The sequence below is a fragment of the Schistocerca nitens genome, chromosome 2 (genome assembly GCF_023898315.1).
Source record: "Schistocerca nitens isolate TAMUIC-IGC-003100 chromosome 2, iqSchNite1.1, whole genome shotgun sequence".
NCBI lineage: Eukaryota > Metazoa > Arthropoda > Insecta > Orthoptera > Acrididae > Schistocerca > Schistocerca nitens.
Window position 1 is genome coordinate 889,517,602 of NC_064615.1, and position 18,392 is coordinate 889,535,993.

Below are 18,392 nucleotides of genomic sequence, written 5' to 3' on the forward strand. Positions count from 1 at the left end.
GAATATATGTATTGTGAAGGTACTGTGAATATTCCTAATTCCTTAAATAAATGTCTGCAAGGTGATCTTGGGTGGACTTCAGCTATTATCCTGATCACACACTTCTGTGCAATTGATACTTTCTCTCTTAATGATGAATTGCCCCAAAATACGATGACATATGAAAACAGTGAATGAAAATAGGCATAGTAGTCTAATTTACTGATATGTTTATCCACAAAATTTGCAATATGACTAATAGTATAAGTAGCTGAACCTAACTGTTTCAGCAGATCACTGATATGTATCTTCCAATTCAATTTCTCATCAGTGCACACAGCCAGAAATTTTGAGTATTCTGCCTTAGCAACAGACTTCTGTTCATAGTCAATATTTATCAATGGTGGTATGTCATTTACTGTATAGAATTGTATAAATTGTTTTTTCTCAAAATTTAGTGAGAGTTGATTTGCAGAAAACCACTTAATAATTTTCTGAAAGACATTATTTACAATTTACTCAGCTGATTCTTGCTTGTTGGGTGTGATTACTATACTTGTATCATCAGCAAAAAGAACTAGCTTTGCATCTTCGTGAATATAAAGAAACAAGTCATTAATATATATATTAAGAACAATAAGGGATTGGAGACTGAATCCTGTGGTGCACCATTCTTGATACCTCCCCAGTTAGAGCACTCTGCTGATTTTTTTTAGACTATCTGTACTGTTAATTTCAATCTTCTGCAATCTTCCAGTTAAGCAGGAATTAAACCATTTGTGTACTGTCCCACTCATACCACAATACTTAAGCTTAACTAGAAGAATTTCATGATTTACATAATCAAAAGCCTTTGAGAGATCACAAAATATCCGAATGGGTGATGTTCGGTTATTCAATGCATTTAATATTTGCTCAGTGAAAGCATATATAGTATTTTCTGTTGAAAAGACTTTGTTAGTACTTCATTTTTACAAATATGTCATGCTACTCTTGAATACATTACTTTTTCAAGAATTTTGCATAAAGCTGTCAGAAGTGAGATGGGGCAGTAGTTGTTAGCTTCAGACCAATCCCATTTCTTATGCAATGGTTTAACAATAGCATATTTCAGCCTATCTGGAAAATTCCCTGTTTCAGTGAGCTACTACATAAGTGGCTGAGAATACTACTTATTTGTTGGGAACAAGCTTTTAGTACTCTGTTGGAAATGCCATCAATTCCATGTGAGCTTTTACTTTTGAGTGAAATTATTATTTTTCTAATTTCAGTAGGAGAGGTGGGTTGAATTTCAGTTTTATCAAATTGCATAGGTACTGTGTCTTCCATACACTGCCTAGCATTTTCTAATGAGTAGCTGGATCCTATTTTCTCTACAACAATTAAAAATGATTATTAAAAATGTTTCCTACATCTGACTTCTTGGTTACAAATTTTCATTGTGTTGGATAGAAATACAGTCTTCCTGTGTTCTCGGGTGACTTGTTTCCCTTTTAACAATATTCCAAATTGTTTTAATTTTATTATCAGATGTGCTAATCTCAGATATAATGCACATACTTCTGGACTTTTTAATAACTTTTCTTAATACAGTGCAGTATTTTTTATAATGTTTCACTGTTTTGGGACCATTGCTCCTCCTAGCTATAAGATACGTTTCCCTTTTCTGTTTACAAGATATTTTTATCCCCTTACTAAGCCAATGCCCTGTTTTCTTAGGGAAACTGTTTTCAAATATACTCACAAAGGTATCATGAAATAGGTTAAATTATAAATTAGCATCATGTTCCCTGTACACCTCATCCCAGTCCAACTGTTGCAAGCTTTCCCTAAAATTTTGAACTGTTAAATCGTTAATTGAACACACTATTTTGGAGGACTGTTTTGCATTACTCTATGGAGCTATATCATATACTGTAACTAGCTGTGCATCAAGATCAGACAGACCATTCTTAACAAGAAAAGTTTTTATCTAATTAAATTTATCTGTGTCTACGAAAACATTATCTATCAGTGTGCTGCTTTCCTGTACCACCCGTGTAGGAAAATCAATAACTGATGTCAAATTGTAAGAACCAGGTAATACTTCAAGGTCAAGCTTCCAAATCCACACAAACAATGATTTGCTTTCCTCTGTCTGACAAATAGCACAACAAATAATCTAGAACCCAAGTTTTTCAAAAAAGTTGAATATTTCCAAATTGGGACCTATACATGGCTACAATTATAAAATTGCCATTATTTAGTTTAAGCTCACACACACATCCCTCTATATGTTTCTCTATGCAAAATCTTTTAGTTTCCAAATTTTTCACACTGTGATGAACTCTCTCCATAGTGACTCTACTTACATTGCTGAAGGCTTATATCCACCTACATTTACCATTTCTGTACCTGTGACTATATGATGTTCAGATACGCTTAGTACATCTATTCCACCCTCAGTTTCTAAATCTTCTAAACAAACAATAAGCTCATCTACTTTGTTTTTTTTATTCTCTGATATTCTGGTGCAATATACTAACATTATTTTTCACTGTACTGTTATGAGACTCTTGTGATATTTTAACTCCTCTACTACCTGCCTGTCTGAACTTCTCATTAGCTTAATTTCAATCAATGTAGGATGACTGGACTTTGATCTTAGCCTAAAAGAGTACTCCCTTAAAGATTTTGCTATCATCCCAGCCAGTGTACCCTTCCCTTTCCTAATGAGATACAGGCCATGTTTGTGAAGTCCCACCTACCAATACCATCAACAGGAATCAAACCTATGCCTTACAAAGCAGCCGCTCGAAGCAGCTCCTCTAGCACCATATTGACCCTCCTGACAGATTTGTGCAATTGTGGCCAATCATATTGCATGAAAGCAGGAACCATGCCAACATTTGTATGGTTCGTTGCAGGTGCTATTTGTACCAGGTCACACTCAATATTGTAGCCCTGATCCCTATCAGTACTGTTCCCCACTATTCCCACTACCACAACATGATCCAGCTTTGTAAAACCCTTGCGCAATGAACCCACATCCTCTATCACTTGGCTAATACATGCACTAAGCTTGAAAATACTTGTGACCTGGTACCTGTCACCCAATTTTTCCTGCAAGATCTGGCCCACACCTCTTCCATCGCTACTGCCTAACAACAGAACTTAGAACTTTCCTCCTACTTTCTACTCTTTTTGCAACAGTTGGTTTCCTAGTGGGAGTCTGTTGAGTGCTGACTACTCTTATGTCTACTTGAGCCTCTTCCTTAGTTAACTGAGGAAGCAAGGCAAATCTGTTGTTTGTGCCGATGATGAAACTGTCAGATACTGTTCTCTTTCTGTGGCCCCTGTTCCGTGCTACCACTTCCCACCTGTCTTCACCCTTCTTCCCCCTTAACCTCATCAGTTCCTCCCTAGCACTATCCAGTTCAGCCTGAAGGGCTCTATCTTCCCTTCCTGTTCCACTATTTTCCTATCCCTTGAACATAATCTGCAATACCATGTAAGTGACTCATTTACTTCCCGATTCCCATTCCACTACATTGACCCCAATGTAACCATCTGCCACAACAGCTGCACAGAACCCCAGAACTGACTTTCCTACAGCAGCTCAAACACTTCTCGCTCATGGTTGTTTACATCTACATCTACATCCATACTCCGCAAGCCATCTGACGGTGTGTGGCGGAGGGTACCCTGAGTACCTCTATCGGCTCTCCCTTCTATTCCAGACTCGTACAGTTCGTGGAAAGAAGGATTGTTGGTATGCTTCTGTGTGGGCTCTAATCTCTCTGATTTTATCCTCATGGTCTCTTCGCGAGATATACGTAGGAGGGAGTAATATACTGCTTGACTCTTCGGTGAAGGTATGTTCTCGAAACTTTAACAAAAGCCCGTACCGAGCTACTGAGCGTCTCTCCTGCAGAGTCTTCCACTGGAGTTTATCTATCATCTCCGTAACGCTTTTGCGATTACTAAATGATCCTGTAACGTAGCACGCTGCTCTCCATTGGATCTTCTCTATCTCTTCTATCAGCCCTATCTGGTACGGATCCCACACTGCTGAGCAATATTCAAGCAGTGGGCAAACAAGCGTACTGTAACCTACTTCCTTTGTTTTCGGATTGCATTTCCTTAGGATTCTTCCAATGAATCTCAGTCTGGCATCTGCTTTACCGACGATTAACTTTATATGATCATTCCATTTTTAATCACTCCTAATGCGTACTCCCAGATAATTTATGGAAATAACTGCCTCCAGTTGCTGACCTGCTATTTTGTAGCTAAATGATAAGGGATCTTTCTTTCTATGTATTCGCAGCACATTACACTTGTCTACATTGAGATTCAATTGCCATTCCCTGCACCATGTGTCAATTCGCTGCAGATCCTCCTGCATTTCAGTACAATTTTCCATTGATACGACCTCTCGATACACCACAGCATCATCTGCAAAAAGCCTCAGTGAACTTCCGATGTCATCCACCAGGTCATTTATGTATATTGTGAATAGTAACGGTCCTATGACACTGCCCTGCGGCACACCTGAAATCACTCTTACTTCGGAAGACTTCTCTCCATTGAGAATGACATGCTGCATTCTGTTATCAAGGAACTCCTCAATCCAATCACACAATTGGTCTGATAGTCCATATGCTCTTACTTTGTTCATTAAACGACTGTGGGGAACAGTTTCGAACGCCTTGCGGAAGTCAAGAAACACGGCATCTACCTGTGAACCCGCGTCAACGGACGTCTGAGTCTCGTGGACGAATAGCACGAGCTGGGTTTCACATGACCGTCTTTTTCGAAACCCATGCTGATTCCTACAGAGTAGATTTCTAGTCTCCAGAAAAGTCATTATACTCGGACATAATACGTGTTCCAAAATTCTACAACTGATAGACGTTAGAGGTATAGGTCTATAGTTCTGCACACCTGTTCGATGTCCCTTCTTGAAAATGGGGATGACCTGTGCCATTTTCCAATCCTTTGGAACGCTACGCTCTTCTAGAGACCTACAGTACACCGCTGCAAGAAGGGGGGCAAGTTCCTTCGCGTATTCTGTGTAAAATCGAACTGGTATCCCATCAGGTCCAGCGGCCTTTCCTCTTTAGAGCGATTTTAATTCTCTACCCCTCTGTCGTCTACTTCGATATCTACCATTTTGTCATCTGTGCGACAATCTAGCGAAGGAACTACAGTACAGTCTGGACATTTTGTTTTGATCCACCTACCGCTTTGACATAAGACCAAAATTTCTTAGGATTTCCTGCCAAGTCAGTACATAGAAATTTACTTTCGAATTCATTGAACGCCTCTCGCATAGCCCTCCTCACACTACATTTCGCTTCACATAATTTTTGTTTGTCTGCAAGGCTTTGGCTATGTTTATGTTTGCTGTGAAGTTCCCTTTGCTTCCGCAGCAGTTTTATAACTCGGTTGTTGAACCATGGTGGCTCTTTTCCATCTCTTACAATCTTGCTTGGCACATACTCATCTAACGCATATTGTACGATGGTTTTGAACTTTGTCCACTGATCCTCAACACTATCTGTACTTGAGACAAAACTTTTGTGTTGAGCCGTCAGGTACTCTGTAATCTGCTTTTTGTCACTTTTGCTAAACAGAAAAATCTTCCTACCTTTTTTAATATTTCTATTTACGGCTGAAGTCATCGATACCGTAACCGCTTTATGATCGCTGATTCCCTGTTCTGCGTTAACTGTTTCAAATAGTTCGGGTCTGTTTGTCACCAGAAGGTCTAATATGTTATCGCCACGAGTCGGTTCTCTGTTTAACTGCTCAAGGTAGTTTTCAGATAAAGCACTTAAAAAAATTTCACTGGATTCTTTGTCCCTGCCACCCATTATGAACGTTTGAGTCTCCCAGTCTATATCCGGCAAATTAAAATCTCCACCCAGAACTATAACATGGTGGGGAAATATACTCGAAATATTTTCCAAATTATCCTTCAGGTGCTCAGCCACAACAGCTGCTGAGCCAGGGGGCCTATAGAGACATCCAATTACCATGTCTGAGCCTGCTTTAACCATTACCTTCACCCAAATCATTTCACATTTCGGATCTCCGTCAATTTCCTTCGATACCATTGCACTTCTTATCGCTATAAACACGCCTCCCCCTTCACTGTCCAGCCTGTCTCTGCGGTATACATTCCAATCTGAGTTTAGGATTTCATTACTGTTTACGTCTGGTTTCAGCCAACTTTCTGTCCCTAGTACTATATGGGCATTGTGACCGTTTATTAATGAGAGCAGTTCTGAGACCTTTCTATAGACGCTCCTGCAGTTTACTGTTAGCACATTAATATTGTTATTCCCTGTTGCATTTTGCCTACTCCTACCTTGCCGCGTCTCAGGAGGCGTCTTGTTGGGCCTAGGGAGGGAATTCTCTAACCTAAAAAACCCCCATGTGCACTCCACACGTACTCCGCTACCCTTGTAGCCGCTTCCGGCGTGTAGTGCACGCCTGACCTATTCAGGGGGACGCTACATTTCTCCACCCGATAGCGGAGGTCGAGAAATTTGCACCCCAGATCTTCGCAGAATCGTCTGAGCCTCTGGTTTAAACCTTCCACTCGGCTCCAAACCAGAGGACCGCGATCGGTTCTGGGAACGATACTACAAATACAGTATTACTCTATGTACACAGAGATCTAATTAAATACTAAGCTACATTCAACAATATTTACAACCAAAAGGAGAAATTATGAAAAAAATATACGAGACGTGTAAGATAAGGACTAACAACAAAATACTGTGAGAAGTGTCAACTAATTTTGCTTTGCAGAGTGAATGATCATAACGGGTAACAGAATAAACGAAAGTCCATGAATTTAAACAAAGTATGGAAATATCAGCGGACGTATGCCACGACCAAATGTATCAGCGGCCGCCGAGCTACGAAATGCAATTAATTGTATGTTAGTTTTAAGTTTTTCATTCAGTAACCAGTGCATCGTCATGGCGCAGAAGGAGAGAATCACATCGAGTGTAGCAGATGCCAAATGAAGAAACGTTTCACACCTCGAGTAAACAATTTAGTTATAAGAAAAACTATGCGAATGTCATAAAGCAAATGAAAAATGAAATATGCATCGTCACAGTATGTTTCCGTGACAATTATCGCTACCTGTTCGCTGCAGAGTACGCATAAACATCTGAGCATGAGATTTTACAAAAAACCAGTTAATTTTTATTGTGTCACGTGAAAGCTTGAATAATGACAGTTCCAGGTATTTAAGAAAGATAAGTCTACGTTGGTGAAAACCTTAGCCTTCACACTAAGCGACACGTGAACTTGAGGACAGAGCACTAAAACATGAAGAAACAACCTGACACTTTGTCAATGATTAGGCGGTACACATTATTTCAATGAAACAAAGTTTCCTTGACAACTAGTCCAGGATTGTACGAGTAAGATTTCCTCATAAATCCTTGAACCAGTAGATGAGCATTTCCTTTCTTCCCTTCCAAACAAAGGAAGCGGCACCAAGTGTAGTTAGGCAAGCAATGCGCGATGTTTTTAGTCCTGTTTCCAATCTTTATTTCTCCCTCCTCCAACTAAGAAAGAAATGTGCTCCCATAAGTGATAAAAGCCTAACTATGAAATCAATCGAAAATGTATCATATGCTTGTATTGTGTCATAAAAATGTGATATATACTTAATTTGTGTATGTGATGTGAACGAAGATGAGTTGAAACTAACAAACTGTAGTGATAGAACCCAGTTAACGAAAAATTTTTTATGACTTGTTAAAACTTAAGAAATTTATATTCATGATATAACCAATGGATGGAATGTCAGCCAAAGGTATAAGTTATCATATTATGTATATTGTTGTAAGTTTGTATGAATTTTATTGGAAACCAAACTCATTATATGAACTTCAAAGACAACCAGTTTATACAATATTTTGGACAGCTATATGTGTCTTTCAACAAGTGCATGGTCAAGTGTAGTGACATGAACATGCGTGTGCAACGAAATAAGAATCGCGGCTCAGAACGCTTGATACATGGACAAGTGAACTAAAGTTGTTCGAGCAGGTACTTACCTCATCGACGGATGCTGTTGGTCAGGGTTCTCTCCACTGAAAATGCGAGTACGACGGGTAGTAATGACGCCCAGATCGTAAAAATAAGATCATCTGCCTCAGCGTCTGATTTTGAACAATAAGCACACACTCATGGCACTCAGAATGAAGACAAACGCCACAGCAATTCTTCGATACGTGGCAATCAAGTGAAAGCGTGACACTCAGTGTCACATCAACACCAAGAAAACGAGTGCACGCACGTGCAACGGTAGCATATAGCATGTTGACCGTTGGCAACTAGTTCTTGCCGTCCAACCAGTCAGTGCGCAATCTCGAACCCGGCGGCGAGAATGAAAACAACTGGACATTATAGTTAACGCGCTAAATTCAAATATGTGATGAACGCACATATTATGTATGTAATATTTTAACTTCTTGTACATAGGATAAGCTGACATGTCCATTCCATAAAAAAGAAGCCTACAATAAAGGACATCGACTCCTATCGGCAAATGTAATAAAAAAAACATTGTACATCTCCATAACATGTCAACGTATAGGTGGGGGCAATTGTACAGGAACATGATGAAGAACCCCCAGGATGTTGCTAATTTAGTATTTATTTAAGAACAAAGGAAAAATGAAATACCGATCGAATATACGCATTAGCAAAGACATTAATTAGGAATGCGCGGTAAGGCGCAGACAAAAGAAAACGTTTTATCATTCAGTTTTTTGTACAGTTGTTTTTAAGAGAGAGAATCAGACTTTCGAGTATGTAGCAGGGCGACGTACTGTGATAGCGATGTATTCTACTGTATGAGTGAATAATACAGGGTTAAAGAGCAGTATTAAGCATTTTTATTTATTGAAGTATGTGAAGTGAATTGTTTTGTAATTTTTACGAGAAATGCTAATGCCCAAGGAGTCCTTCGCTGCTTGCAGCTTCAAGCATTCTAGCGAAGTCCGATCGTTAAACGAAAGTAAGTTAAGCACAAGACAGACATTTACGCAAGCAATTACATTTTTCATATTCAGTATAGTTATATTTATCATCTTCATTTTTAAAATATATTACACAGCCTCCATCACCATCAGCAGGGACTAAGTCCGACTGTCATAAAACTGGCGAGGTTCACGCTTGTATGCCAAGTGGACGGCACTTGATTGGCCAAATTACATTAGGATGACATCATGGAGAAGGCATATGCTAAGGTGACATTCTCTCCATTCGTAGGCTACATTTATGTTGCTATCCAGCATAGCTTTAAGCACCATCACTCATATCAGATGACGAATATCATACAGAATAGGTACACAGATATAGGAGTGGTTCAAAGACTTCTTAATTAATAGTACCCAGTACATTGTCCAGAATGGTGAGTATTCGTCAGAGGCAGGGGTATCATCAGGAGTGCCATAGGGAAGTGCGATAGGACTGCTATTATTCTCTGTACATGTAAATGATCTGGCAGACACGGTGAGCAGCAATCCGCAGCTGTGTGTTGACAATGAGGGGTATATGGAAAGGTGTCTTCCGTGAGTAATCTTAGGAGGATAAAAGATGTCTTAGACAAAGTTTCTAGTTGGTGTGATGAATGGCAGTTAGCTCTAATATAGAAAAATTTATGTAATGCAAACGGGCAGGAAAAACAGTTGTGTAATGTTTGAAATATAGAATTACAGTTATGTTGTTGAAATATCTCTGCCTAATGTAGCAAAGCGATATGAAATGGAAAAGGCATGTAATGGTAGCAGTACTTAAGTATGAATGGTCGACTTTGGTTTTTTGGGATAGTTTTGAAAATGTGTAGTTCATCTGTAAAGGACTGCACATAGGGTACTAGTATGACACATACTTGCATACTGCTAGAGTGTTTGGGATCCCCACCAGGATTAAAGGAAAACGTTGAAACAATTCATCGCAGGGCTGCTGATTTGTTACTGGTGGTTTTGAACAAAATGCAAGTATTATGGAGATGCTTTGGGAACCCAATCCCTGGAGATAAAGCAATGTTCTTTTCAAGGAACAGTATTGAGAAAATTTAGAGAACTGTCATTAGCTGACTGCAGAACGATTTTACTGCCACTAATGTACATTTCACGTAAGAACCACAAAGACCAAATAGAGAAATTGGGGCTCATACAGAGACATGTAGACAGTCATTTACCGCTCTCTCTATTTGTGATTGAAACAGGAAAGGAAATGAATAAAATCGTCTCGGTTTTCAAGCCACATCAATTTCAAAACTCCAAGGAAAGAAAATGACTGGTAGTGGTACAAGACACTCTCTGCCACACTCCACATGGTAGCTTACAGAGTATGTGTGTAGATGTAGAACTGTGTAAAGTTTTCCTCTGCAATTTTTCTTTCTCAGGAGCATGTTTCCATATATTGATTTAGTTATACTACCTAATTTGAAATTGTTTTAAAATATTGTTTTTTATATTCATATATATTAACTTATGAGTGACACCGAGTGAAGTGGCGTAGTGGTTAGCACACTAGACTCGGATTCGAGAGGTCGATGGTTCAATCCCGTATCTGGCTATCATGATTCAAATTTCCTGTGATTTCCCAAAATCGCTCCAGGCAAATGCTGGAGTGGTTCCTTTGAAAGAGCACAGCCGGCTTCCTTCCCCATCCTTCCCTAATCCAATGAGACCGATGATGACCATGCAATTTGGTCTCCTCTCCCAAATCAACCCTACCCAACATTTGATCTGTTCTTGTGTCTGGCTAAGACTAAAAACAATAGCAAATAAATAAATTGCTAAGTGCGTTAGCAGCGTCTCTTGAAGCTGCGACCATACAAACTAATTTCTACTGCTTCTCTAATCACAGACACCCAACAGTTGGAATCGCGGCCCGAATCCTTGCCTGTACAAACAGTCTCGTGTTTATTCATTAGACTGTTCTTTGAAACTGCTGTTTTTAGTGTTTCTGTAAGGTGACTATGTTCAACACAGCAATTGGCAGCAGTCTGTGTAGAGTGCCCTCTATAACAGATGCCACACTTACGAGGAATATTATAAATCCCCAGTACTCTGAGGCTGAGAGAATTTTTGACGGATCATGACTCTTTAATTTTCCTGGTTGGCCAAAAAACCGGTCTAATTCTGTGGCTGGTTTACCCTTATCAAACTACAGACCTATATCATTGACGTCGGTTTGTAGTAGGGTTTTGGAGCATATACTGTATTCAAACATTATGAATCACCTCGAAGGGAACGATCTATTGATACGTAATCAGCATGGTTTCAGAAAACATCGTTCTTGTGCAACGCAGCTAGCTCTTTATTCGCACGAAGTAATGGCCACTATCGACAGGGGATCTCAAGTTGATTCCGTGTTTCTAGATTTCTGGAAAGCTTTTGACACCGTTCCTCACAAGCGACTTCTAATCAAGTTGCAGGCCTATGGGATATCGTCTCAGTTGTGCGATTGGATTCGTGATTTCCTGTCAGGATGGTCGCAGTTCGTAGTAATAGACGGCAAATCATCGAGTAAAACTGAAGTGATATCAGGTGATCCCCAGGGAAGCGTCCTGGGACCTATGCTGTTCCTGATCTATATAAATGAAATGGGTGACAATCTGAGCAGTTCTCTTAGGTTGTTTGCAGATGATGCTGTAATTTACCGTCTAGTAAGGTCATCCGAAGACCAGTATCAGTTGCAAAGAGATTTAAAAAAGATTGTTGTATGGTGTGGCAGGTGGTAGTTGACGCTAAATAACGAAAAATGTGAGGTGATCCACATGAGTTCCAAAAGAAATCCGTTGGAATTCGATTACTCGATAAATAGTACCATTCTCAAGGCTGTCAATTCAACTAAGCACCTGGGTGTTAAAATTACGAACAACTTCAGTTGGAAAGACCACATAGATAATATTGTGGGGAAGGCGAGCCAAAGGTTGCATTTCATTGGCAGAACACTTAGAAGATGCAACAAGTCCACTAAAGAGACAGCTTACACTACACTCGTTCGTCCTCTGTCAGAATATTGCTGCGCGGTGTGGGATCCTTACCAGGTGGGATTGACGGAGGACATAGAAAGGGTGCAAAAAAGGGCAGCTCGTTTTGTATTATCACGTAATAGGGGAGAGAGTGTGGCAGATGTGATACGCGAGTTGGGATGGAAGTCATTAAAGCAAAGACGTTTTTCGGCGCGGCGAGATCTATTTACGAAATTTCAGTCACCAACTTTCTCTTCCGAATGCGAAAAAATTTTGTTGGGCCCAACCAACATAGGTAGGCATGATCATCAAAATAAAATAAGAGAAATCAGAGCTCGAACAGAAAGGTTTAGGTGTTCGTTTTTCCCGCGCGCTGTTCGAGAGTGGAATGGTAGAGAGATAGTATGATAGTGGTTCGATGGACCCTCTGCCAAGCACTTAAATGTGAATTGCAGAGTAATCATGTAGATGTAGATGTAGATGTAGATCTTACTCACTGTTGCGCCACAGAATGGGAAGTGTTCTATATGTTGGACTACATGGCTCAGTTGAATGGTATCATGTCTTTGTTTCCTTGATAGATCTGACCCAATTACACAGGCGGAATATACATTTGGGTGGGGGTGTAGGTGGGGTAGATTTTGCATGGGTAATGCAAAGGTGAGCAGGCATGGGCAAGGAAAGAAGTAAGCCAAATAGGAAATAAAGGGGTGAGGGTGAGGGCTTGGGATGATGAGGTGTTCAAATCCACAGGCGATTATATCACAACATTAAGATAAGACTGTGGATCACATGTCCCAATGCATAACTGCATGTTTTATAGCAGTGTACTATACAAATTAATAGCAACCCCACTTTCATCTGGTAATTTGTTAGATACCCAATACCTATATTACATAATATCTCAACGAATCCAAACATTATAAACAATCTCATGGTGGATGAATAAGAAAACACACACAACATTTTAGTAATACTCCATGAAGATAAAAAACAAGTCATTAATTATACATAACAGTAAACAATATCCAAACATGGGTAGAACAAAGAAAGCCTTCATCTGACTGCAAAACCACAGACCAGACCAGTTTTACACAGACTGTATTACTGCACCCAGCATCTAATGGCTGTCAACACCAGTCATTATAAGATGACGTCTACATTTTTCTGTTAGTGTCACCAGTACCAGGAACAGTAAAATGGTGTCTGTCTGGCCTGTGGTTCCACAAACAAACGAAAGCACCATTCCCTTCTACCCTTGTTTCATATGCCTCTCTGCCACAATCCCCTCCCCCCCCTTTCCACTCGCAGCTTTAGTTTATTTTCTGTTTACAACTTCCTTTGATCATGCATGGTCACTTTCCATTTAATCACACACAATCAATTACACCTTTTCTTCTTGCTCCCCTCCCCTCACTTCTGCGTCACACAAGTAATCATTGTAAAAATAAACTGATGTGGTTTCTTAACCAGGGTGAGTGATTTGTGTTAACTGATAGAATAGATGATTTCCTATTAGATATGAAAAACAGTACTGTTACTTTAATGCTATTCATGGACTATTCAAATGCATGTCATTTTCTGTTATTTAATGTTGGAGTACATGATCTCTTCTAAGGCCTGGTGAACACTATTGCTGCTCTTCATTGCATTTTTGATGTTTGTAAATTTTAAGATATTCTAACGGTTTCGGCGACTAGAAAAGCAGTGCAAAACTGGATTGCGAACTTCATGCTTCTATTACTACAGTTGACTTACTTGAAACCTTTAGCCGATCCTCTTCTCTGAATATGCAGTTGCGACAATCTCCACAACTTCTGTGAAGAAACAATGCTGTTTAGAGGAATTAAAGAAGACACTCTCTCACAGGAAATAATTTTATACTACATAATACTTTGGGTTCAGTTTTGGTATATTTTCATTTCCACGAGTTTCACATAAACTTTCAAACTCTTGCAAGTCAACTACGCCGATACCAATTAGATAGAATTAAATATAATCACAATTGCCTGGTTTTAACAACGAAATAATTTATAGACGTCCCATGCATCTTGCTTCGTTCAGAGCTAAGACATGAAGTAAGTTAAAGGTCTATATTCAATTGTTCGTATCTCTTTTTCCATAATAATCGCTTTCACTAACACATCAAAGAATACTACTTAATTATTCTTTGTGCTTTTCATCACGACTTCTGTGGGTCTGGCTGCAAGCACTTGTCGGTGCCGCTCGTCTGACGCAGCTCCTGTCTTCCCACGATAAACGTCTATCCCTCACACACAGACATGGGTTGCACAGTAAATAGGATCTCTCTGACACTCATCTTTAAATTATTACGTGTTCGGGGCGGCAGAAGGTCGTGTGGTTCCAGAATTTACGTGTAAATTGTCGAAGCACTACATATTCCCCTCCTCAGATCGAACATGCGTTATTTTATACATAACCATTATGTACATTAATAACGTACTAGTAACAATCCACATTTCAAAAGTAATCATTTACTATATAAATTTATATACACAATTTCTTTTTTGTTCATAAATCCTTGTACTCTATAGAGCAGGCTTCTGACTGTTGTCTTTCCACTAAAACTTTACTATGTTTTTAGAACATAAGCCTCTACTTATGATTTCACTCCACATTTCTCTTCCTTATGAATGGTAAGGACTCTTCAGCTCCAATCGTAAATTACATGTGTCATGGACACTTAAATATTTCATCCTTTATTCTAATTTTTTGTACTAGTTTTTCCTCAATACCGACTAGTATCATTACTCATAGTAGTTCGTATTCTGGAGGAACTATGGACAAATGAAAGAGTTCTTTCCAACAATCATAAAACATAATAATGCTAGTGGTATACAGAATTCAAACTTACCAGAATAATCCCTATAAAATGTGTGACCTCTGTCACGATACTGTCATTTTCCCCCCAGATCAGTATCTTTACCTTACATGTGGATTGACCCTATGAGTGCTCTTCCTCCTTCCATTTCGGTAGGTACACCCCTCTTGATTCATATTTTGCTATGGTACAGTCGACCCCCTTCTTGGTTCCCCTGTTCTCACAGTATAGGTCAGCCTTTCTTAGGTCTACCTATTTGCCTTTTACATTCAATAAATGCTGGGTGCGCCCCCCTTATGCGTTATGAGTAGGCCCCATGGTCATTTCCCTAGTATACATCTTTATGCACACTATAATTAAATGTTTTCTGGTAAAGTTACAAATCTATTTTACACTTCAACTCCACTTATTGATACTTCATTTAGTCCCCGGAGTCTTCCCCTACCTTTCAACTTATACATACGATGTGCTATCCAAAATTTTCGGGACGTATGCTGCTATCTGTTGAAAACCTTACCTTTGGACTAATGGTCGACATCATCCTCAAAGTAGTTCCCATCCGGATGGTCCCAGCGCTTCTGCCACTAGTCAAACGTTTTATGGAAGTCCTGCTCTTTGAGGGTGTTTATCACAACCAGCAGTGCCTCTCGAATCCTCTCTAGAGCGGCAAACCGACGGCTTTTCAACTTGAGTTTCAGTTTTGGGAACAGCGCGAAGTCACAAGGTGCCAAATCTGGCGAGTACGGTGGGTGGAGTACAACTGCCATGTTGTTTTTTGCCAAAAAGGTCCTGGTGAGCAAGGACGTGTGATAGGGTGCGTTGTTGTGATGGAGCAGCCAGTTCCCTTGACGCCAAAGTTCTAGCCGTCGCCGCCGCACGTTTCTATGGAGCCATCGCAAAATGTCACAGTAGCATGCGAAATTCACTGTTCGGTTTGGTGAGACGAATTCTTTGTGCACAACTCCCTTGGTATCAAAGAAAACGATGATCATGCTCTTCACTTTGCTCTTCACCTGTCTCACTTTTTTGAGTCTTGGAGAGCCCAGGTTCTTCCACTGGGACGATTGTTGCTCTGTCTCTGGGTCATAACCGTAAATCCAGCTATCGTCGCCGGTGATAATCCATGACAAGAAGGTTGGATCATCAGATGAGGTGTGACTAAGGTCCGTGCACACTTCAACACGCTGTGCCTTCTGATCGGAAGTCAAGATCAAAGTCGCACACACCAAACACAGAGTATTACGGAAATCACTGTGGACACGCAACAGGTCCTCCAATCTGAGTGCCACTCCGCACACTGACTCATCAGATATGCAGCTCTCGCCAACTAGCGGTGCGAAGATCTACTTTTCCTACTTTCCAGATGGCAGATCAGTTCAGAAGATTTTGGATTCCACCTCGTACTTTGTATATTCTATATCTCTATACACCATTCAATATATAATATGTTTACTTAGGTTATAAGAGTCCCACTATCCTACAAATCGTCAGAACATTTGTTAGACTGATATTTCTTAATATTTACCCCAGTTGATTTCTTTCTGGCTTATGTTCTTTTTTCTTCCTCATGCCTCCTTCTTATGTATACTCGGAACTCGTCACAGTTCTTATACTTATATATGTATGATATTGAATCGTCATAGTTCTTATATATATATATATATATATATATATATATATATATATATATATATATATATATAGTCCCCTATATATGTGCAATGCAGAACCTTCACAATAACAACAATGTGTGTACGTGCAATGCAGAGCCGTCACAACAGACGACAATGTATGCATGCAATGCAGAACTGTCATGATAAATGACACTGTGTGTGTCCTTTCCCAATGTACACAATCCCTTCCCCCTACAACGCTTGACAGTTCTCCCCTTTTGATATGTAAGATCACTATTTGTGTAATCACATTTTTTGTGTATATGCATAAGTGTGTTTATGTAGTCTGATTCTTCAGCCTACTTATATAAAATAAGTTGAAGGTTACTGGAAACCACGGAAAATAAGGACTTCAGCGATAGAAGTATATGAATATGCAAAGAGGAAATAAGAGACAGCTACTCAAATGAGAAGTAAGAAAGAAAAAAGTAGAAATGGTTGCTAAGATCAAAGAAGAGAAAGAAGATAGCCCCAAAGACAGGAAACCCTTCCCACCCCACTTCCCCAGGATCACTACTTCACCAGTACTTGAGTGAGAAGCCGGAGGAGGTATGGTGTCAAACGTCTCCTGCAGAACGGACATTCTCACCTTCATCTTTGAAGTCACCGAAGAAAAATCTTAGCAACCCCTATGGAACGGAAAATGGCGAAGGATCAGTCACACTTGTCTGCAAGGGTCGTTTGGAAGGTGTGGTGTGTGTGTTCTGTGTTAACCATGTTTGTACTACCCACTCCTTCCAAAAACTAATACAACCCCTCCCCTTTACATCACATCTCATAAAAGATATAAAATATTCTATAAAATTAGACAATTAAACACTACAATCAAATAGTTGTTTAGTTAATCACTTTACACTATATTTTATACACTCATAAAATACTCTGTTCAGTTTATGTCGTCTAGACATCACTTGGTTTAAATAGTATCATCATATTATACCTTTCCCACAAATAATATTGTATTCTTTTCATTTCATGTCTAGAGATCACTGTTCATCTGTGATTCTCTGAAGTTTTCTACTTTACCATCTATCTGGTTTTCTACATACTAAAATTATAGGAAAGTTTAAGAATTCAAGAATAGATTACAGAATAGTTTAAGATTTGAAGGGAATTCGGTGCAGGAAAAAAATAGCACAGAAGAAACAACGTTAACGTCCGTGGTAGATATACAACTTTATGTCTTTAACATTGTATTTTCCTTTTTCTGATCCTGTTATAGGATCTACTAAAGCTAAGGCTTTGCGATGTATCACCGCTTGTTCTCAGTAAGTTCCTTCATACTTTTGGAAACATTTTTGCGTCTCCTTCATCACGGCAGAGGTCTGAAGGTGCTGTTTTACTAGAACCACGTCGTTGACCTTGTATTGAGGTTCGATAGCTTTCTCATTATGTCTACTTACTCGTTGTTGTGCCCTTTCAACCAAGTTCTTAGAGACAATAGGTTGTTCCGACCAAATAAAGCATTTAATAAGAGGTTCTCCCACCAAGGGTTTGCCTATTACTTCCAGATGTGTTAATCCAGTTGATAAATGTGGTAGTTCATTTAAAATATGTTCAATCTCTTTGATCTTCGTTGCCCGTAACGTATGTTTTTCATGGCAGAAGATGCGGCATAATTTCCCAATCTCTTTGATTACTCGTTCACATGGATTTGAAGGCGGGTTATAGTAGGATATTAATACTTGACGAATATCTTCCCAAGCTAACAATTCTTTAAATTCATTACTGGCAAATTGTGGCCCATTGTCTGTAAGAAATCGTTTTGGTTTGCCTACCTCGAGAAAGTATTGTTGCAGACAGTGAATCACGATTGGTGTATTTGCTTTCTTAACAGGATACAACTTACTTCGACCAACACTCGGTGAGGACAAAAATGTACTATACTCCT